Source organism: Myodes glareolus, chromosome 14 (genome assembly GCF_982192425.1).
Source record: "Myodes glareolus chromosome 14, mMyoGla1.1, whole genome shotgun sequence".
Taxonomy (NCBI): Eukaryota; Metazoa; Chordata; class Mammalia; order Rodentia; family Cricetidae; genus Myodes; species Myodes glareolus.
The window spans coordinates 74,693,549-74,714,193 of record NC_142039.1 but is presented as its reverse complement, the minus strand read 5'-3'; positions in this window follow the sequence as shown (position 1 = coordinate 74,714,193).

Below are 20,645 nucleotides of genomic sequence, written 5' to 3'. Positions count from 1 at the left end.
AGGAACACACTTGAATTCAGAGACCATTTAGAAGAACAAGAACACTACATTTCCCACTCATTCCCTGGTGGAGGTGTGAGCATGAGAGGTTGTGGTGGGGAAGACTTGCCCGCCTTGTTCTCAAGCATGAAAACAACAGCCAGTTCCTCGGGTCCTCAGGGCATTAGCAAGTGTGTCTGTCTGCTTTTCTCTCTCCTCACACCCAGGGTCAGGGTGTAATTCACTGTGGAAGTGGATTCAACCTAGACGGCCTGGCAGGGTTGCCTTGGGTGGAACCTGGAGTCCTCATGGAGAGTGAGCGCTGAGGACCGCACCAGCAGGACAGTCCCTTTTGTCAGGAAATCCTGCTGTGCAGACAGAGACCCTAGGGAAACTCCCAACTGGAAAATGCAGAGAACAATGACCATGGTGTGCTCTGCAACAGTCGGTGTGTCCACAACCCAACCCTACACCCAAGGCTCCAGGAGCATTGAGTAAGAAGGGGTGGAAAGAGCCAGAGGACCAGGATGCCTGCTGTTAGGGAGTGTCTCCCAGGTACAACAAGAAAGCTGCACTCATGAAATCTTACCAATATGGTTGCTCAAATAAGACCTGCACAATACAATACCAATCAACATGTTGATGTAGATGGGGAATTTCTCACCCTTAGATGAAGAGATACAGATGTTCAATGCTGTGGAGGGGGCTGCGGGATCGGCTTTCTCCAGGGATGAGGAACCCTGATGAGCTATCCAACCTCTAAAAGTCTGCCCTAAACGTGTAAGCAAGAACAACACTAAATAGGCTCAGTGGGGTTTTTTTCTTTGTTTTCTGTGCATGACAGTCATAATTATGGAAGAAGAGGTCATGAACCCGAGAGGGAATGAGAAGGTCTTGGGAAGAGCTCTAGGGCCAGAGTGACGAGGGAGGGGGGAGTGATGAAAATGCAATACTCGTGAATGAAAATATCAAAAAAAGTTAAAATTAAAAAAGGCAGGCTGCTGTGGAAGCAAATACAAGGGAAGCTAAGACTTAGTTCTGCAGCCTTCTCTGGCTCTCCCTCCACTCATAGTTTGGGGTGACAGACCCCTCTCTGGTCCTGTAACACACAATGCACTTTCTAATTCCCTCCAGGGACACTTACAAAACAGAGTCTTGGTGCAGGAAGGTGACAGTCCTCACCTGTCCTAACATGCACTGCAGAGCACGGGCGTCTGGGAGGAGTGTGAGGGCACAGGCAGAGCTCTGTGAAAAGCTGGGGTCAATTTGCACGGAGCTCCAAGGAATCTTCTCAACGCACGCACACAAAGTTGAGGCACTTACACACTTGAGAATCAGGAGTTGCTAACCCACAATGCTGTCATCCCACGTGTTTGGCAACTCAACTGAGCACTGTGCTACAACAATGATCCCTAAACCAAAGAGCCGCTGTCTGGAAACATTCGTAAATCCTACCATCAGAAGGATCCAGGTGCTTCGAAAATAAAGGGAAAGAGAACCAGCCCCTTTAAAGACAGAGTGGGGACGACATAGCCCATGGCTGACAAGAGATGCTGCTTGGAGAAAAGTCAGCAGTTGGATTCTTGGAGGTTGAGTGACTATGAGATAAGCCCCTCACCATCATCACGATTTGCCACCCATGATGTATCCCATGGACAGGGGACACGGGCGTGTCGACCTTCATCTAGAGAACTAGTCCATGCGGCATACACAGACCCTTCCCATCTCTGAACATCTGCAGGGGATTTCCGGCTATTGGCTTTGTCATTACTCAATCTCAAGGACACCCCTCACAAAGCATTGCACAGAAAAACAGTTGCCTGCCAGTTCGTGGTGGGAGAGGTCTTGAATAAGCAACGCAGCACAGCACAGCCGGGCTAGGCAGGTTCTCAGGACAGGCTCTTAGGGACTAGCAGGCTGAGTATTTCAGGAAGGCTTTACCAGGGTGGAATGGTGATCAGAACCACATCCTAGAACAGCCGCATGTGTGCAAGGTTTAGGAGGAATCTCATTGTTTCTATCCCCCAGGGACACCATACAGTCCTCAGACAGGGCTTGATCTCTTACACTTATCAGTTTGGTGACAGGGAATTCCTGATTAATGTGCCGCCTGGGAATGTATGTGCATTTCCCCTAAGCAGAATCTCTAGACGTCAACTTGTACCAACAAGAAAAGAACTTGTCACCAGCTACGCTCAACAAATATTTACGAAAGCAACAGATTCCTGGATATGGAGGAGAACAGACACGGTTGGTCCCTAAGATGGAGCAGGGGGCTGACTCATGGGCGGCTCGCACAACCTTTTCAGCCAAGTTATTCTCACTTCATGGTAAACATCAGGCATGCAGGTGTGCTTTTGAAATGACAGTCCAGAACCACCCCAGAGCATATGCAAGGAGGTATGGACATTGCCACATGCTGGACAACAACATGTCAGCAACAGAGCCATCTGAACGGGGAGAGTCTTCGCTGGGGCTGTGTGCGAGGCACTGTTTCAGAGTACATACAGGGAAGCCATTGAGAGCGCTGAGACAGGACACCCAATTTATTTAAGGTGCCACTTTTGTCCTATTCTGCACATAAAATGGCACACGTACATCTTTCTGTATTTAGGAATGTGTCGAGATAATGGTATTCCTGTGGAATTCTGACCCTTTAACTACGGCTTCTGTTATCTTGTGAGTTTTAAGAAAATAAGTCTTATAAAACTCTCCAGGTTGCCGTGGTGTTAGATAGGGTTTCTATTGCTGTGGTCAAACACCATGGTCAAAAACAGCTTGGGGAGAAAATGGTTTATTTGGTTTCCACATAACTGTTCATCACTGAAGGAAGTCAGGACAGGAATTCGAGCAGGGCAGAAACCTGGAGGTGGGAGCTGATGCAGAGACCATGGATGGGAGCTGCTTACTGGCTTGCTCCTCAAGGCTTGCTCAGCCTGCTTTCTTATGGAACCAGGACCACCAGCCCAAGGATGGCCCCACAAACCTTGATCACTGTTTAAGAAAATTCCCTACAGGCTTGCCTACAGCCTGATCTTACTGAGGCATTTTCTCCACTGAGTCCCCTACTCTCTGACAACTCTAGCTTATGTCAGATGCATTGGCATAAAACTAGGTGGAACAGCTGGTCCTTTGCCAGCGTGGCACACATGTGCATTCATTGTTAAGTCACAATCTTTCTGTTCTTGTTCATTCCCAAGATGATACATTAATAAAAATAATAGATTGTAAACATAGACCGTTCTTTTGTTTTCCCAACTGCTTAGACCCAAATAATTACAAAGAAACTGTATCAATTACATCACTCCTTGGTCAATGGCTCAGACATATTTCTAGCTAGCTCTTGCAACTTAAATTAACCCATTCCTATTCAGCTATGTATCATCATGAGGCTGTGGCCTACTGATAAGGTTCTGACATCTTTCTTCTTCCGCAGCCACATGGTGTCTGCCTGATTCTGCCTTCTTTCTCCCTGTATTCAGTTTAGTTTTCCCACCTAGCTCTATGCTGACCTGCCATATGCCAAAGGAGCTTCTTTATTAACAAACAGTAATAGAACATATTCACAGCATAGAGAGGGGAATCCCACATCAATAGCCAATACACATGAGCTGATAGTGCAACCCAGATGTGCCACCCAGATGTGCCACCTGTGATCCTAGTTTTAGAGGGACAGAGAGTAGAAATGTGAGCGTGTCACCATGGCCTTTTCCAGAATGCCCCACAATCTTGCTAAGGCAGGAATGCCATAGTGTTGGCTGGACTGCTCAAACAAAAACTCACAACAGTCTGCCTTCCTGGCTTTGCCTAACTCTTTCTCTGGATGATGCTCCCACGTGAATGGCTCACCATTGTGTCTGAACATCTCTGATGGCTCCGCATATGTCTGCGTTCAGGTTCCTGTAGAAAACAGAATTATAGAAACCTGACCATGTATTATTAGAAGGAACACTGGGAATCCAGGACTCCAAGATCACATTACATGTGTGTTTCACACCTGACTGTGTACTCTTAGGCAAATTACATCACTTCTCTGGACCTTGGGAGGCTTATCTTCAGAACAGAGAGGTAAGAGGGTTCTGAGAATTCCCTTAAATCCTTATCGAGGAAAGAGCTTGAGAGTAAAATTTTTAAAATACCCTTTTCTTCTTGGGAGCTACATGTAGAGGATGTTTCTCTAACACTGTTACTCTCATTACCTTTCTAAGACACCAAGCATTAACCTCTGCTCCTCTCTGTTGCTAGTACATGCTCCTGTATTGTCTCAATTTCTGTATATTCGTCCCTCAAAAATAAACCCTATTCTGGATATGGTATTCCTTTTTCTCTGGGTTTCTTTATATTTCAATTATATATGTTTGGAGCCCAGAACAATATATCATACTTTTGGAGGATGTTGTGGATTGAGTGAGAAATGTTCCCATGGGCTCTTGGTCCTTGATTGGTGGAGCTGTTTGGGAAGGTTTTGGGACTTCTAGAACATGGGAGCTTTGCTGGAGGAAGTACATCATGGGGCAGGGGAGCTTTGAGGGTTTATAGCTTCATCTCACATCTAGCTCTGCCTCTTGACTTCCTCTGTGTGGTCAGAATATGACCTCTCCAGTTCCTGCTCCAAGGTTCCCGATGCCATAACCCCTCCATTATTGCTCTCTCTCTGTCTCTCTCTGTCTCTGTCTCTCTGTCTGTCTTTTCTTCTTCTTCTTCTTCTTCTTCTTCTTCTTCTTCTTCTTCTTCTTCTTCTTCTTCTTCTTCTTCTCCTTCTCCTTCTCCTTCTCCTTCTCCTTCTCCTTCTCCTTCTCCTTCTCTTTCTCCTTCTCCTTCTCCTTCTTCTTCTTCTTCCTCTCAGGACCCATAAACCCAAACAAGCCCTTCTTTCCCTAAGTCGCCTTGGTCATGGTGGCTTATCACAGCAACAGAAAGTCACAAATGGAGAATGGTTTTGATTGCATATATATATAAATATATATATATTACATAAAATTAAAATTCTAGTCTATGTACATTATTTTCAAATGACAGATTTATACAAAAGTATCTATAATACAATCATGTATACTGGACAATACAGTTCCTTAATACATCTATAAAATATAACATTTAAATTTATTAATCCTCTAGATACTTAACTTTTGTAATTGTTTTCCATTATGAGATAAACACTTTTGTGCATGGAGATGCTACAGTTGGATCTGAAATGTTCCTAAAAGGCTTATTATGTGTTAGAAGTGATCTCTAAGTGGTGGAATATTTGAAAAGTGGGCTTAGTAAGATGCTTTAGGGCATTGGAGGTGTGTCCTGGAAGTGAATTTTGAGACACCAGTCTCTGTCTTTTTCTCTCTTCCAGTTCCTGGCCAAGAAGTGAAAGGCCTTGCTCACATTCTGCCACCATAACACAACATGCACCCAAGCCCCCTTTTCTTTATAAACTGACCTCTCTGAGATATTTATAACAATAATAGGATGCTGACTAACAGAATAACTTGACATGTGAAGCATGTTATTGGCTTGGAAATGTGTACATCTGAATGGAACATATGAATCTCAGGGTACCCATGGGTGTTTGATTTCTTCACAAAATTTCCACCCTAAACTGGTCTCCATGGTGTTTATATGCTTTTTCTACCAGAAGGGTACGGAATACATAAAATAAAAAGCAGAAGCCCTGGTAAGGCTTTTCATGGGTGTGGCCATGCTGTAGGAAAGTAGACTTTATCTATAGAGTGACCCTTCTGGGAGATGGGAGATGATTAATTTGACGAGTTTATTCTACAAATGCATTTGATTCCATACTATACACCTGCGCTGTGGAAAGCACTAGGGGTCAGTTTGCCACTCTCACTCATTAAGAAAATCACCCAAGCCTCTAGGAAATGTGTTCTTTGTGCAGAGAATTCACCTCTCCTGAATTCACCAAATTATTACAAAGAAATTAAGATCCAGCAAGAACATACTAGCAAGAGTCAGATGGAACCAGATATGATGGCACACATCCTGCCCATTCCCGGTTTAGACCCTCTCCTCTGACTCAGATCATCTCGGCATGGGCAGAGGCTGCTCTATCCTGGGAGCACACTGAGATCGAGGGTGACAGAAAAATGCACAACCATGTGGTTACCTTTCAGACGAGAAACTGGGATTCTCTAAAGAGGAAATCGTTCTTCATTGCTGTCTTATTTGGAAATACTTGGAAACTCTCGTAAGTTCTTCTGATTTCTCCCTGCTTTACTTTTGTATCTTTCAGGTGAATTGTGTTTGATTATGGATTGCAGGAGGATGTTTGGGTTACAGTCTCCGAGAGACAATATGTACTTCTACCCCAGAGATATGTAGCCAGGCAGGTGTTGCCTAATACTGGGTTCTGAAGACCTGGAATCTTGAGGGGTTTCCCTATCATAACATCTGAAAATATTTTCTCCCTGTCAGCTCCATATTCTTAACCCAAAAGGAAGATTTTAATACTTGGAATATGCAATTTGTCTTTCCCTCCTCAGCAAAGTGTACAATTAATTCCTTATGTTCTCAAATAAATTGGTGGAGCAGAAAGTATCTCTGGGCTTCCCCAGAGCTTCCAGGAACCTAATAGGTATGTTCATCTTTTCATTTGTATAAAAAAAAATCACTGCATACCCCTGCTTGGAAGAGAATGAATAGCTGGAGTTTCCTTCCATTGTTCGTCCCAAGAGAATGTAAGTGAAGTTGTCGAGCCATCTGGTCGACCTTCTGTACTCATTTGCTATATCTATGAGTAAACTATAATAAAGATCTGGACACAGAAACAAGAATCCTGGAATAAGTTTAAGTGTTAAAATTTGTCATTTATTAAAAATAATAGGTAGGGAAAGGGAATACTGCCTTCCCGTCCTTCCCCCTCTATGGTCCACCCGTGTTTCTGCCACCTGCTATTCTGCAAGGGCTTGTACTTGACTCCATGTGATGACATGTGCTTCTCAGATCTGCACATGCCAGGAAGAAGAGACAGAGATGGAGACACACTTTTGGGATTTGTCTTTATCAGAAAGTAAGCCTCTACTCCTCAAAGGCCAAAGAACTTCCTCAGAACATAAAGTCAGACAAATAGCTGGAATTTAAGACTTAGGGCTGCATTGTACCAAGTCTTTGTTTCTACTACCTCTTTATTGTAGAAACCTCAGCTGATCCTTGACATTGACCCCAAGTTCTGTAGTTTTTGAAATAATAGTTAATTTTGCCAGCTGCCCAGATATTTCCAATGACAAATGGGAACTCTACATTTTTCTCAAATCTTACTTGGTTTAATGAAAGAAGAAGAAAGGAAGTTAAATTAATTAATGGCTGTGATGGACACAGTTCTATGTTTTCCAAGGATGACTTTACTGAAAGAATCAAAAGGTGGAGACCTTTTGAGAACATGGAGGGCAAAACTCAGCAGAACCTTTGATTGGTCTTCGTCTTGATGCCACTCATGCAGACAATTTGCTTCCTTGGCCGGCACACTTGGATCCTCTCCTGTGGATACATCATCATACATACGTTATCAGTAGGAAAGTAAGGGCAAGATAAGAGCCTGGCAGCATCGAAGCCCATGTGGGGTATGGTGAGCCTATTGGGCTAGAGTCCTCTCCCTTTTGGCTATATTGCTCCTTTACCTTCTCTTTCCCAGATGTTAACCTAAAATTCTATCCCCAAAATCATCCTCTATGCTAATCTCTATCACAGTTGGTACCAAGAATGATCTGGATAATCAGGTACTATTCTAAATGACACTGCCGGAGTCTCCTGAGAAGGAAGTTGGACTATGGGCTATCTGTGGAGATTTGCCTTTATTACTGATTGATGTAGGATGGCTTAGCCCACCTTGGGCAGTCAGTCTTGGACTGGATAAGAAAACTAGCTAAGCATTGAGTCTGAACCCCCTACAAGCAGCACCCCTCCATGATTTATGCTCTGAGTTCCTGTCATAACTTCCTTTGCTGCTGGACGGTGGCCTGGGAGTGTAAGCCAAATACATCTCTTCCTCACTTAGTTGCTTTCAGCTATGATGAAACTGGAAGAGGGGCAGAAAGGAGCCTGAGCTGGCTAACTCTCTTCCTCATTGATAATAAAGACTGTAATTAGTGATAGCAGGTGTTTGTGGGACTCTTGCAACACACCAACTTGAGAGCGGTTTAAAAATTCTCTGGTGAATTTGGGAAGCATTATCTGGTAATGCTTATGTGGATTCTTACAAACTTGATAAAAGCATTAACTATGAGACAATGCATCTTGTTGGCTATTGCTAAACTAAGGGCTCTGGGAAAAAATAAGTAGCCAAGAAAGATCATTGATTTCTAATTGAAAGCTTAGGGTGTGAACAATAGCATTTCCTTACTGCTTTATAAAGTGATACCATGTCCTGGGGAATGGGGCAGGCAGGGAGCTGAGAATCACGTCTAAATCTTATTCTGTAGAGCAACCCAGTTCCAAACTGCAAACCCCTGCTGGAGGCTGGAGAACTAGCATTCGTGTGGAGTTTCCTCTCAAAGCCAAGAGCGGAAAAGATGCTCAGAGAATGAGACTTCAGACGGCAGTGAGCTGAGCCTAAGAGCGTACAGGGGCAGGTTCTTACCTGCAGCGAGTTAAAGACACCGGTAGCAGAACACGGTATGCTCAAGGGACAAGACAGAAGGAGAAGGCCTCTATTCAAATCACATGTCTAAAACATCAAGGAGGAACACCTAGGAGTGATGTCCCACCATAGGTCATGCATGATATGTTGGGTTTGGGAGCAAGGGAATGACTTCAAGAAGGATGGACTCCAAAGAATGCAAGAACAACAGAGGGAGGGAGCAGTTGGTCCTCCGAGTGCTGAGACAAATATCCACAGACGAGATAAATGTGGGAAAGAAGCCATTTTAAGAGCAAATGGAGAGTGTGGCTGAACTCTGCAGGGAGGCAGCACAGCTGACTGAAGTTTGGGCTAAGAATGAGGAACAGGAGGTGCCGCTGGGAAAGAGATGAAACGCTACCTAGCCACTCTCCACTAGGAGGGGTAAAACGAGACCCTTGAGTGGTAGGACCAAGTCCAAAGCAAAATGACCCGTCCAAGCACTAGGAGAAGGAACGCAGATCAGGGTGCTAACTTCCATATTTTGTTCGTTAATATAAGAAGTATTATGGCTAGACACAGATGAGAGTAACCTCACAACCTACAAAGTTAATGTTCTTTGATTTTTGTCTACTTTGTGGGTTGGATATTGAACCCAGGACCTTGTACAGGCTAGGGAAATACTTAAACCTGTTACTTACTATTCTAATTAACATTTAATAAAATATATCAATAAAATCAGTGCCATTTTATATAGTATTATAAATGATACTCAGTTGCTATGCTACCTTGATCGACCATGAGATATTTATAACTCCCTTGTTTATAAACCTGTAAAACCCATCGACATTATTCTCTGTGTTACAATGAAGCCAGTTATCAGCTGCTCTTGGCAATGTAGAATCATAAATAATTTTCCATTTGAAGCGTATTTCTGCTGACACAACTGTTAATGGGATTCTTAAGAGCATGTTGTAGGCTGTGACAACAGCAAGATCAATTTCTGACAAATTATTTTGAAATACAAATTTCTGTACATCTTGAGTAAGTTTTTAGATTATTTTTGAAAAGATTTAACTCTTTAAATAAAGTATTTTGTTTGTCTTTGTTTAGTTCTAAGTATAAGCCTACAAATGGCATTTTAATGCTTTCTCTGACACTTGCTGCAATTCTGGGAGTTTATACAAGAAACTAAAATGACTTCCTGGTTTGTGCATAATTCAAAATGACTGCTACGTATTCTTATTGCTGCATTTTCAATGACAAGAAGATACTCATTTACAAACTTGTCTTGTTAAGAATTGGTTTATTGGAAAGTTCGTTTAAAAAACTGCCTTTTTCTTCAGAATTCGGTGATATCACTTAATAAGCTTAGCTCCACTTTCATACTCTCCCAATCTTTTGGAATCCCAGAACCAGAGATTATAGATTCTTTAAAACTTCTAATGACTGCCTAATACGCGTTGCAACGCCAACGTGCATGCTTTTATTTACTGAAAAAGTGTACTATCTATCGAGCGTAGGATGCTCCTGACTGGCTCTTGTGCTGGGGATAAAAAGATAGATTCTAGTGCCAGTGACTGAGTTTGCCTCTTACCCAGCATGAACTCTCTAGCCGCTTCCTGCATTGGCTCGGGCCGTCCTCTAGGGGTCAGGCTCCCTGCCTGCACCACCGATGCTGTAACCTGACAGAGAGGAAATGCTCAGCCTTCCCGCGGCCCAAGCTCTGCTGTGTCCGAGGACCTGAGACTCTGTGTGCCAAGCAGTCTCGTCTTCTCCCCTGTCTGCAGGCGCCCTCCACCATCTCACTGGACGTACTGACACAAGGACAGAGATGCAAGATTGTAAAATTGTTAGGAATTTTAGGACCGTATCGACAAAACCTTAAGTCCTTCACAGGACAGTTTCTGCACCAGAGTGTCATGAGACCTGTGGGGAAAGCAGCTTCAAGAGGCACTGTGCACTGCTTGCTCTCACATCGTCAGATCAGGAGCATACACAGGGCCACCAGGAGCGTACACAGGGCCACCAGGAGCATACACAGGGCCACCAGGAGCGTACACAGGGCCACCAGGAGCATACACAGGGCCACCAGGAGCGTACACAGGGCCACCAGGAGCGTACACAGGGCCACCAGGAGCGTACACAGGGCCACCAGGAGCGTACACAGGGCCACCAGGAGCGTACACAGGGGCACCAGGAGCGTACACAGGGCCACCAGGAGCGTACACAGGGCCACCAGGAGCGTACACAGGGCCACCAGGAGCGTACACAGGGGTGACAGGAGCATACACAGGGCCACCAGGAGTGTACACAGGGCCACCAGGAGTGTACACAGGGGCACCAGGAGTGTACACAGGGCCACCAGGAGTGTACACAGGGGCACCAGGAGTGTACACAGGGCCACCAGGAGTGTACACAGGGCCACCAGGAGTGTACACAGGGCACCAGGAGTGTACACAGGGCCACCAGGAGTGTACACAGGGGCACCAGGAGTGTACACAGGGCCACCAGGAGTGTACACAGGGCCACCAGGAGTGTACACAGGGCACCAGGAGTGTACACAGGGGCACCAGGAGTGTACACAGGGCCACCAGGAGCATTTCTTTTCAGCAGCTTTACATTTACAGAATTAAGCATAATGCTACCTGACAGAGGCTGGGGTGTGTTTGTATGGTCCAGCTTTCATGCCTTGCGTAGGATAAACAGTTGATTTGGAAAAAAATTAAGTGCCATCCTAACTCACTTTGGATGTGAATGGAGCATGTAAGACTATGTTTACAAGGGCTGGACTCTGGTTCATGCCATGGCTTCCCATGAGGCAGTGGCTACACACGTGTGCTAGATCTAAACAATCAGGTAAGTTGAGGATTGCTATATTTCTCCCTGGCTTAGCGGGAGGTTTTAGGAAAGTAAGAGAAAGGAGGAGAATAGGAGATGTTCCAAGTGGTAACAGATTGGAGCTGGAGACATCAGCCTTAACTCATGCCTGGCTTAATATAGAAGCAGATGGATATATACAAAGATATTTATAAATGTGTGTGTGCGCGCGTGCACACACGTGTACATGTGTGTGTGTTTTTTGATCTGTCACGTAAGAAAACCTACGCCACCAGTGCGGTTCATACTTAACCTTGACGTTGTTTCTAGTACTGTTCCATTCTCCAATAAAAGGAATTGAAGCTTCCTAGAGAAATGGATGGTTCCAGAACTAAGAGAGGAAGTAGAAAAGATAGCCGATGTGGAGACTCAAACATAGACCATTCTCCAACAAATAAACAAAACATCATACCCTGGAGAAAGCAGGTGTAAACCGGGCTGGGTGTGACAGAGCAAATGGCCCTCCCACCGTTGGGAGGAAACATCACTTCTGTCTTTCAGGTCTGTTCCTCTTTGCTCATCCTTAGCCAGCGCCTCACGTCAAACCCCGCTGCAGGGTAGGTTGTCAGAAGCAACACTTGGCAGCAGTTTTCTGGAGAGCTGCAGCTTTAGCACGTTCACTTTCTAGCAAATGCACCCATGATTTGGGCCCCTTCCTCACACAGGAACTCAGGTTCCACTCTGATGTAAACACCTCGTTTCTGGGGTGTGGAACTGTTCTCTTTTAATGAAAGGGGGGAGGTGTCGTTATTTCCAACTCTGCACACATCACTGCTCAGTAGAAACCGAATAATGTCTTGCTAGTAGTACTTATTCTATTTATTAGACAGTCTATTGATGTGTGTTGGTCTCGTTCTATTTTAGAGGCACTGCCATGGTAACTGGGCTCCCGACAAAGGCCTGTCAGACCAGGACTTGAACATACGGAACTTCAGACAACTGACAAATTAAAGAGCTAACCTCAGATACAACAAATTGAGGGGCAGTGCTTTCCATTGGATTAAATTTCTCCACGAAGTTGCAAAGCCCCGAGGGGCAGCTCCTGGGATCAGCTGGGCACAGCCAGTCCTCATCAAAGCCGTGGAAGAGAACCCATCTGTGACCTCCCAGCTCCTGGTCCACGTCTGTAGCTCTGCCACATGTGCCATTTGGCCTTTGGGTCAAGATCACAGTTTTCGGCAGAACGAACAAGCTGGTTTGCGGCTTTGAGAGAACCAGAGTGACTCTGGACAGTGGGTTTCGAGTCCATAGATGGGAGCCCTCATAACAGCTTTGCCCTGACTAACTGAGTGGCTTCTCTGCACTGGGATTCTTTCAGTGAGGACGTGGGGGACTTGAGTACTTTGGACCCTAAGCTGGTCCCCTTGAAGCTATTGCCACAGGAGACCCAGAGAACGGCATAAGTGACCCCCTCCTCGACAGCACTCATGGACTCTAGTGGTCCTATGAAGAAAGAGCTTCTGAGATGTGCCGATGGTGTAGTAGCCAATGTCTACAAAGACCCAGAACCTTAGAAGGCAGCCAACAAGAGCAAAAATCATCTTTCATATGAGTTCCTTTGGATTTTGCTTTAAATGCCTCATTGCTTCCACTTAAACTTCCAGTTGTGGAGATTAATCAGCACAGAAGTGACCAGGGTTCCCTCTGCCACCTTTACCTCTCTTCCTGCCTCTGTTCTTGAAACCTCTTAGCCCGTCGGCCCTGACTTTCCTTCATCTGTAATTCAATGCCCAGGAAGGCAAAGGACCTCAAAAGCCATTGATGGTTGTGAAACTTCCTTATTTCAGGGATGAGTAAAAACTGTTCTCACTTCCCGAGCCAGCTGTATGTGTTGCTTAAGTCTTCACTAGAAGCAAAATGGTGGAGAACTCTCCGGACTCACCTCATGTGAAGGACTAGTAAGGAGCTGTCTGGCTAAGTTCCATGTGAGAAACCATGAGACCCAGAGGGAAGGCTGCTGGCCGGGGATGGTGTCTTGCAAAGGTCCTGGCCCAAGGAAGAGAACACAAGGACACGGAGGGCAGAAAGAGAGCATGAAGGGGCACCCTGTTTGCATTAGAAATGGCCTGTTGTTTGGTAGGGGTGCAGTTTGAATTCAGCTTCTGCCCTTAGCCCTGCTTTTCCACCCCGAGCCCTATAGAGCTGACTATAAATTCCCAGCAGCCTTAGTGCCTCCTCCCGCCTTCCCATCCCTGACAAGCGTCATCCCACCTCCTAGCCCTAGGAACCCCCACAGCATCTCAGTCCTTGCCGTTCCTGCTTGCTCCCTTTCATCTCTGTGTCTTGACCAGAGGTCTGGGGCCCCTGAGAACACAGGAACAGCCATAGATTCCGGGTTTCCACAGGCACCACCCTCCGGAGCTTGTCACCCCTTTGATGTTCCTTCATTGACAATGACAGTCAAACATCTTTCCCTCATTCTACTTCTCTACCCCTTCCCCAAAATATGCTTTCACCACAAGCCATAGAAATGCCCTTCTTCCTTCCCACTTCACTGCCTTCTGTTTTGGGATCCTGAGTATTTCCAGTTAGTCAGCTACCATGCCAGATCTCTCTTTCCTCCCTCACTTAATCAATTCTTACTTGAGACTGTCAAGTATTTCTCCTTGCCAGGGGAGCATTTGCTGGGGTGTGGGGTGGGCTGAAGGTGGCAGAGCTGTGCTGGGGAGACTAAGAAGGATAAAGGCAAACTAAGGCACCCTGTTTCCACGCATCCCACCCCAGAGGGTAGAGGTCATGACTTGGAAAACAATAGAAACAAAAGAAAGAAACTCTTGACTGTTCACATTTGGGGTGAGGACGCATTTTGTCAAGAGAACGGGGTGGAGGAAGAGAAAAATGGTCTGATGGTCCCTAATACATGACTGGAGGAAGATCAGGAGTGGGTTCTGTATTTTTAGGGGTGACAGAACACTTCCGGCCTTTGGAGACTTGATATGTTAATTATAGGACCTGTGGATGTCAGCAGAAATCTTTTAAAAGAATAACTTGAGTGCCTAAAATCCCCAAAGACCGCGGAGACCGTTTTAGAAATGGCAGTCAAAGACAGCAAACGTGAAATGCGCAAATGCCTTCCTTCTACGCACAGTGGTGCTGGGCAACCAGCTCCTGGTGCAGCCTCCCCCCCAATGCTGTTGCTAGGAGACCAAAGGGCTACACTTCCATCATCTCCATACTTGCTAGGAGATTGAGTAATTGGTGTCTGGATGTGAGTGTACTGTTCCAAAAATATCTCTTTAAAAAGACATGAGAGAGATGCAGAGCCAGTAGGCAGGAGGCCAGAGGGTGGAGTGCACTGTGTCCCTTAAAGGGCAGAAGGTTCTGAGGGTCACACACCTGACGCCGGGAGAGGGGGCATAGGGACCGACTCTAGGTAGACACGGGAAGTTGTTTACAGCTCTCCTAGATTTGTGGTCAACCTCTGCCTTGTTATTTAGAACCCATTTCCCGAGTACAGCCTAGAGAGGGCTGGGAGCAACTGAAACTCCCGGGGAGGGCGATGAAGGCTGTGTCTTTGCCCTTCCTATTAAGAACAGCAAGGCTAAGAGAAACTTTAATTTTTATTCTGTAGATTTTAAAGTATAAATCCATGCCCATCCTAATGCTTGATTACAGACATTGAGCCCTCTGTTGTGGGAGAAGAAAGAAACCATAACATAGTACATTCAGATACACACACACACATGTAAGCACACACACATACACACACGCACACACATGTAAATGTGGCTCTTTCATCTGCAGGGAACCCATAAATTTTCTCCTGGGGCTCACAGCTGCAGGGTATTCGGAGGGAGAAAATCTGAGGGGGATGCTGAGCCCGACTTCTGGAAGCTACTTAACTCTCCATGACCCAGACACATGGTCAGTGTCCCTCTTCATTGTGCCTCAGTTTCCCCATGGGAAGCCCAACAAGTCTGGCCTGGTCATTCCAAGTCACACTCCAAATTTTCGTATTTTGGGCTTGATGGCTCATCTGCCTTTCCCATTTCCAGTACCATCTCATTTCTTCACGGATGTGTCACTTTTCCTTTTTAGTTAATATGAAAAGAATCCAACGGGTGGCTCCATTTTGCCTGTTTTCAGCTCTTCACCCTGATGATGCTGGCTAGATTGGGAGGAAGAGGTGGGGACCTTGAACTTGTATTCTTTCTTTCTTCTCACACGTGTCAATCAATACGTAAACTGCCCAGGACTCCAACTTGAAGAACCGTGTTTTCTTCACGAATGAGGGAACCCAGTGAGGCTTTTGGGACTTGTGAACTCTGCACCCCAATGTGACACAAGAAAACTGGGGATCTTAGGCTTTTCCCACTGCCGCATGCTTCCATGTTCTGGAAATTCATCAAGAATTGGGAAGCGTACCTTCTGGCTCCAGGTCTGCACTGTAGGGGTAGAGGGGGATGGGTAGCCTGGAGTCCTCCTGAGAACACTAGGAAGATGCCACAATCCATGGAAATGTGCTTCAGGGGGATGTGGAGTGTGCACAGAATGTCCTGCATTCTTCTCGCTGTGTGCCTGAGAAATTTATTCATTTATTCAGTAAGCATTTTTTTTTGAGGCACTGCTGCTGCCAGCCCCTCCCCTCGTTAGGTATTCGTTCACATGGCCCAGACACATGGCCAATGTCCCTCATCGTTCATCCAGGGGAACAATGGCCTTTATTCCCTCGCAGAACGACAGGCTCCATGCCTCCCTCTAAATACTCCACACTCTCTGAGGTTAAACCTTTACGCACTGTGAAGGATGCTCTCCAATCACTCCCACGAGTGTCTGTCTTATTTTGTTCTTGAACACTCCCAGTGACACAAGCCTCAGACACTTTATTTCCTGTGATAATGAGCGCCAGGGTCTAATCATCGTGCAAGCAGATGTTCCTTAGGAAAAACAAATAAAATTAAAGCTATCTTTAGGTTAGCAAATTCCCCACCTCCACCCTGGGCTGAGCAGGCAAATAAGCAAGCCTTTCACCTTCTTCTCCTTTAGGCAGTGAGGCCAGCTATCCCATGGAACACCAAGGCTTCCTTTACTTAGTTGTCACAGTAGGAAAGGAAAGTTTTCAGAGAGACCTGAGGTGGGGGTGGGTAAAATGGCTGCACAAAACGATTTGTTGTGTTGACCTTTGAAGAGTTTCTTTCTCTTTGGGTTAAAAACGAGGCAAAGCCTGGAGAACAGGAGAGGAAAATGAGCTGTGTGGCCGAAGAGAAACCTGGGAGCTGTGGGTTGTGCATTGGCTTCTCTCATAGAGGCACAGGACTTGGGTTTTTTCTCCTTTCTTCTGGGTATTTGGCAAGCTTTCCAGAGTTTTCAGTAGAGAGCTGGATGTGGAGGGGAGAGCACAAGGAAGTCATAAAGAAGTGCCAAGTAATGATGAACAGGAGCTATTCTGTGTACTCCCAGGAGGTCTGAGACCATGGGCAAGAGTTGGAGGAGGCAGCTGTTGCTTCAGCACCAGGAAGTCCTTGCTAAAGACACTGCAAAATGCAAATGAACTGGGAGGTGGAGGGAGAGTTACTCACATAAATTTCCCCTACTTGGAGCTCTGTCCTACTGCAAGGATGTGCAGGCCATTGTTCCCTCCATGGTGCAATCTTATACACTTGCAACGCTGTCACAGGTCTCAAAGACTCCTCTGGTCCACATTTTAGCCTCTACCTGGCCTTTGCATCTGAAGTGTTGCCAAACCAGAGTCAGAAAGTCCACTATTTGACTCATAAAACAGTAAGGTCCCCAATCCAGGGGAGCGTTAAACAACTTTACAAAACACTTTTTAAAAGTCGATTATAGGAAAGCCCCTCTCCTAGGCACCGTCTTGAAGAGGCCACAGAACTATTTGCATTTGGAACAAAACTCCTTTTCCATTTATTATGTAAGGAATGTTTAATCGTGCATGTCTAGGGACAATAAGTTCTTTTAAAAGGGAAATAATTATTGTATCTCAATTTATTCGAAAATAAAACTTAACCATTGCCATTCATAACCTTGTGCCTGGATTCCCTGGGGCCTCCAAACTGAACCAGAAAGGAAAATGACTCTGTTGACATGAGGGCATTTGAAGCCATTGACGGCCTTGTAGTTTATGGTTTCAAGGTGTAGCTTAGCACCCTTGCCTCTGAAATGGAAGCCAGCGTCTGACACAGTTGCTAAATGAGGAATCTAAGACTCAATGGGCTGGCTCTCCTAGGCCTGTGTTGTTTCTGCACACAAGAATGCCTCCACCCTCCCTGAACACCTTCTACTTTGCTGGGCTTGTGCTTCGAGCTTGGGCTTCATCCTCCCATTCACCAATGTGAAAATGTTGACCGGAAATTATGAGTCAAAAGGTCATCAAAGTGTCTGCCTGCATGCAGCTTGTGTTCTAGGTACAGAAAACAGCCAGGGCAAAGTGATAGTTTAGACATATAGTATGGTTAGGCAAATAAAGATACATGCCTGCCATACATACAACACGCATGCTGCAGTGAGAACAAGACAAGCACAATTTGAGGGAGCATATAGACTGCTGTGTTCCCCCCTACCAGAGACTCTGTGGGTTTGTACATAGTCCGCGGACAGGATTGAAGAAGGACTCTGAGCAGAGGCAGATTTGAACTCCTATCTGCCTGTCTTAGTCTGCATTGGAGCTCTGCACCCAGTGCAACATTTTGCTGTTGAGGTGGTTGGGATTGTGCAGCCAAGCCTTACCATCCCCTAATAGGCTGGGATTGTGCAGCCAAGCCTTACCATCCCCTAATAGGCTGGGATTGTGCAGCCAAGCCTTACCATCCCCTAATAGGCTGTGATTGTGCAGCCAAGCCTTACCATCACCTAATAGGCTGGGATTGTGCAACCAAGCTTACCATCCCCTAATAGGTGGGATTGTGCAGCCAAGCCTTACCATTCCCTAGCACAGTGCTTCTCAACCCCTGCTGAAAATTGAAAACACCTGAAAATACTGCAAAAAGTCTGAATCTGCTGGCCAGCTACAGGCTCACAAAAACCAGTTCTTTCACAATAATGCTTTGCCTTAAACACCTTTCAAGATTCTGCAAGGGTTCTGACCCATGGGGAGAGCAGAGAAGAAATTGTCTAATTTCCTCTTGCCAGAAGAACGGCCCCACCCATCTGTAAAGGCAATGAACCACAACAATGACAAGCTTGTCCAGACATTTTCAACGCTGCAACAGTGGCATTTGTATCTTGGGGGCAACCAACAGCTGTGGGACTTAAGCCTTGCTCAGTAGAAGGGAAGTCACATCTGGCACTGTAAACATCAGGTAGCCAACCTCCTGGTGGGCTCATGGATCCTCTTTCCTAAACCAGCATAATTTCTCCATTCTCGATACTCATCCCTATTCCCACAGAGAAGAGAAGCTCTCACCACCACAGAAGTGCCTTTCCGTAGCAGATGGAGGCCATCACAAAAATCCCCAAGTTACCAAAATTCAGAGAGCAACTGACCATGAGTGCCAAACCCCAGCTGGTAAGTCTATACTGCCATCTCTACACCTGAGGCTCGGGGAGCACCGTGGTGGGTAGGTAGTGCCATCTCTACACCTGAGGCTCAGGGGGGAGGGCCTTGCTCCTGCCTCAACATGATGTGACAGACTTTGTTGACCTCCCCCATGGGGGGCCTCATTCTCTATGAGGAGTGGATGGGTGCTGGGGTGGGGAGGAAGTGGGGAAAGTGGGAGGAGGGGAGGAAGGGTGAGCTTGGATATGTATGTAAAATTAAAAAAGGATTGTTCAAAAAAAGAAAAGAAAAAAAGAAATGAAGATAGGGGTTAAGTGGTGTTTAATTTCGAAAAAGTCAATATGAGGAAGTTTGTTAATTAGTATGAAGGGCATTAGATTGTTTTTTCCCTTGTTTTGGAGTTGTTGCTGGCTCTAAAGATCAGAAATAGAATCGCTACATGAGCATCACTATTTTTACATAGGGAGGCAGAAGAATGGATCAAACCAAACTCTAATGCCCAGAGTGGAGCTCCCAGTGATGAAGGCTCCCTCAAGGCCAACTCTCTAATGCCCAGAGTGGAGCTCTCAGGGATGAAGGCTCCCTTTGTCCTCTGGGGGTCTATGTCCTCATCCAAACTGAGTAGCGTCAGGGCTGGTCCTGGCAGAAGCCCACCGTCACATCTGTTTTGATTTTGCATTCTACATAAGATCTAGGAGAGAAAGCTCCCGGTCTACATAGGGGGCATAATCTGGATAGCAAGTGAATCATGCTAGTTTGAAGGAATTTTCTGTGAGCTGTGTTTTCACTCTGAAACTTCACCTGGAGATAGCAGGTAGGGAAAGATAACCTTGGGCTGCCCACAGTTCTCACTATCAGAAATGACCAGCTAGAGATAGAACAACAGAAGCCATCCATAAATCTCAATTCTAACCCTACCCCACCTCCCGCTTCAGAACTCCATTGCTAGATAATGCCCTCTGTCTATGGGCTCATCCTCCACCAAACGGGTGGGTGAACAGCTACAGACTCAATCCCATAGGGCACAGCTTCCCGGAAACTCTCTAGTCTCCTTGAACCGTGACTCTTGGCTTCATCTGTCTGCCCACAGGCCCATCCCTACTGGCACAGGCCATTGAACTATTTCTCTCAGTCTTTGAGGACCCAGGAGTCTGTATCCTGAGCTCTGAGTTAACATTCCTGGCTCTAACTCTAGCCAAAGGCTTCCTTATCCCAGCTGGACCCAGCACTTCTGTCTATTGTCCAGAGCCGTGAGAATGCGAGGAATTAGAGTATGAATTTCTCCGGTGCACAGTCAACACATAATTCGTGGCTCAGCTTCTCACAGTTTATCCTCTCGGCCAGTTTTAAATTCTCGTGCTGGAAATCCTGTGTCTATCTGATGCCTGGCTCCTAGGGTTGATAGAGCATTGTACGAGTTGGATGTTAAGAGCTGTGTGTTGAAGACTTGGTTTCCTGCCCATGATGCTATTGGGGTAGCGTAACTTTTTGAAAGTGGGGTCAGGTTAAGGAAGTTAGGTTTGCTGGAGGTGTGCCCTGGAAGGGGATATTAAGACCTGAGTGACTGTTCCTTCATCCTCCTCCTCCTCCTCCTCCTCTCCCTTCCCTTGCTCTGTCTTTGTCTCCCTTTCTCTGCCTCGCTCCGATTTGGCTACCCTGAAACAAACAGAGCTCTTTGCCATGTTCTCCAACCACTACCAGATCAAAGCACCAGGGCCCTGGGACCGTGGACCGAGACCATGAGGCACAACAAACTTTTCTTTGCATGTG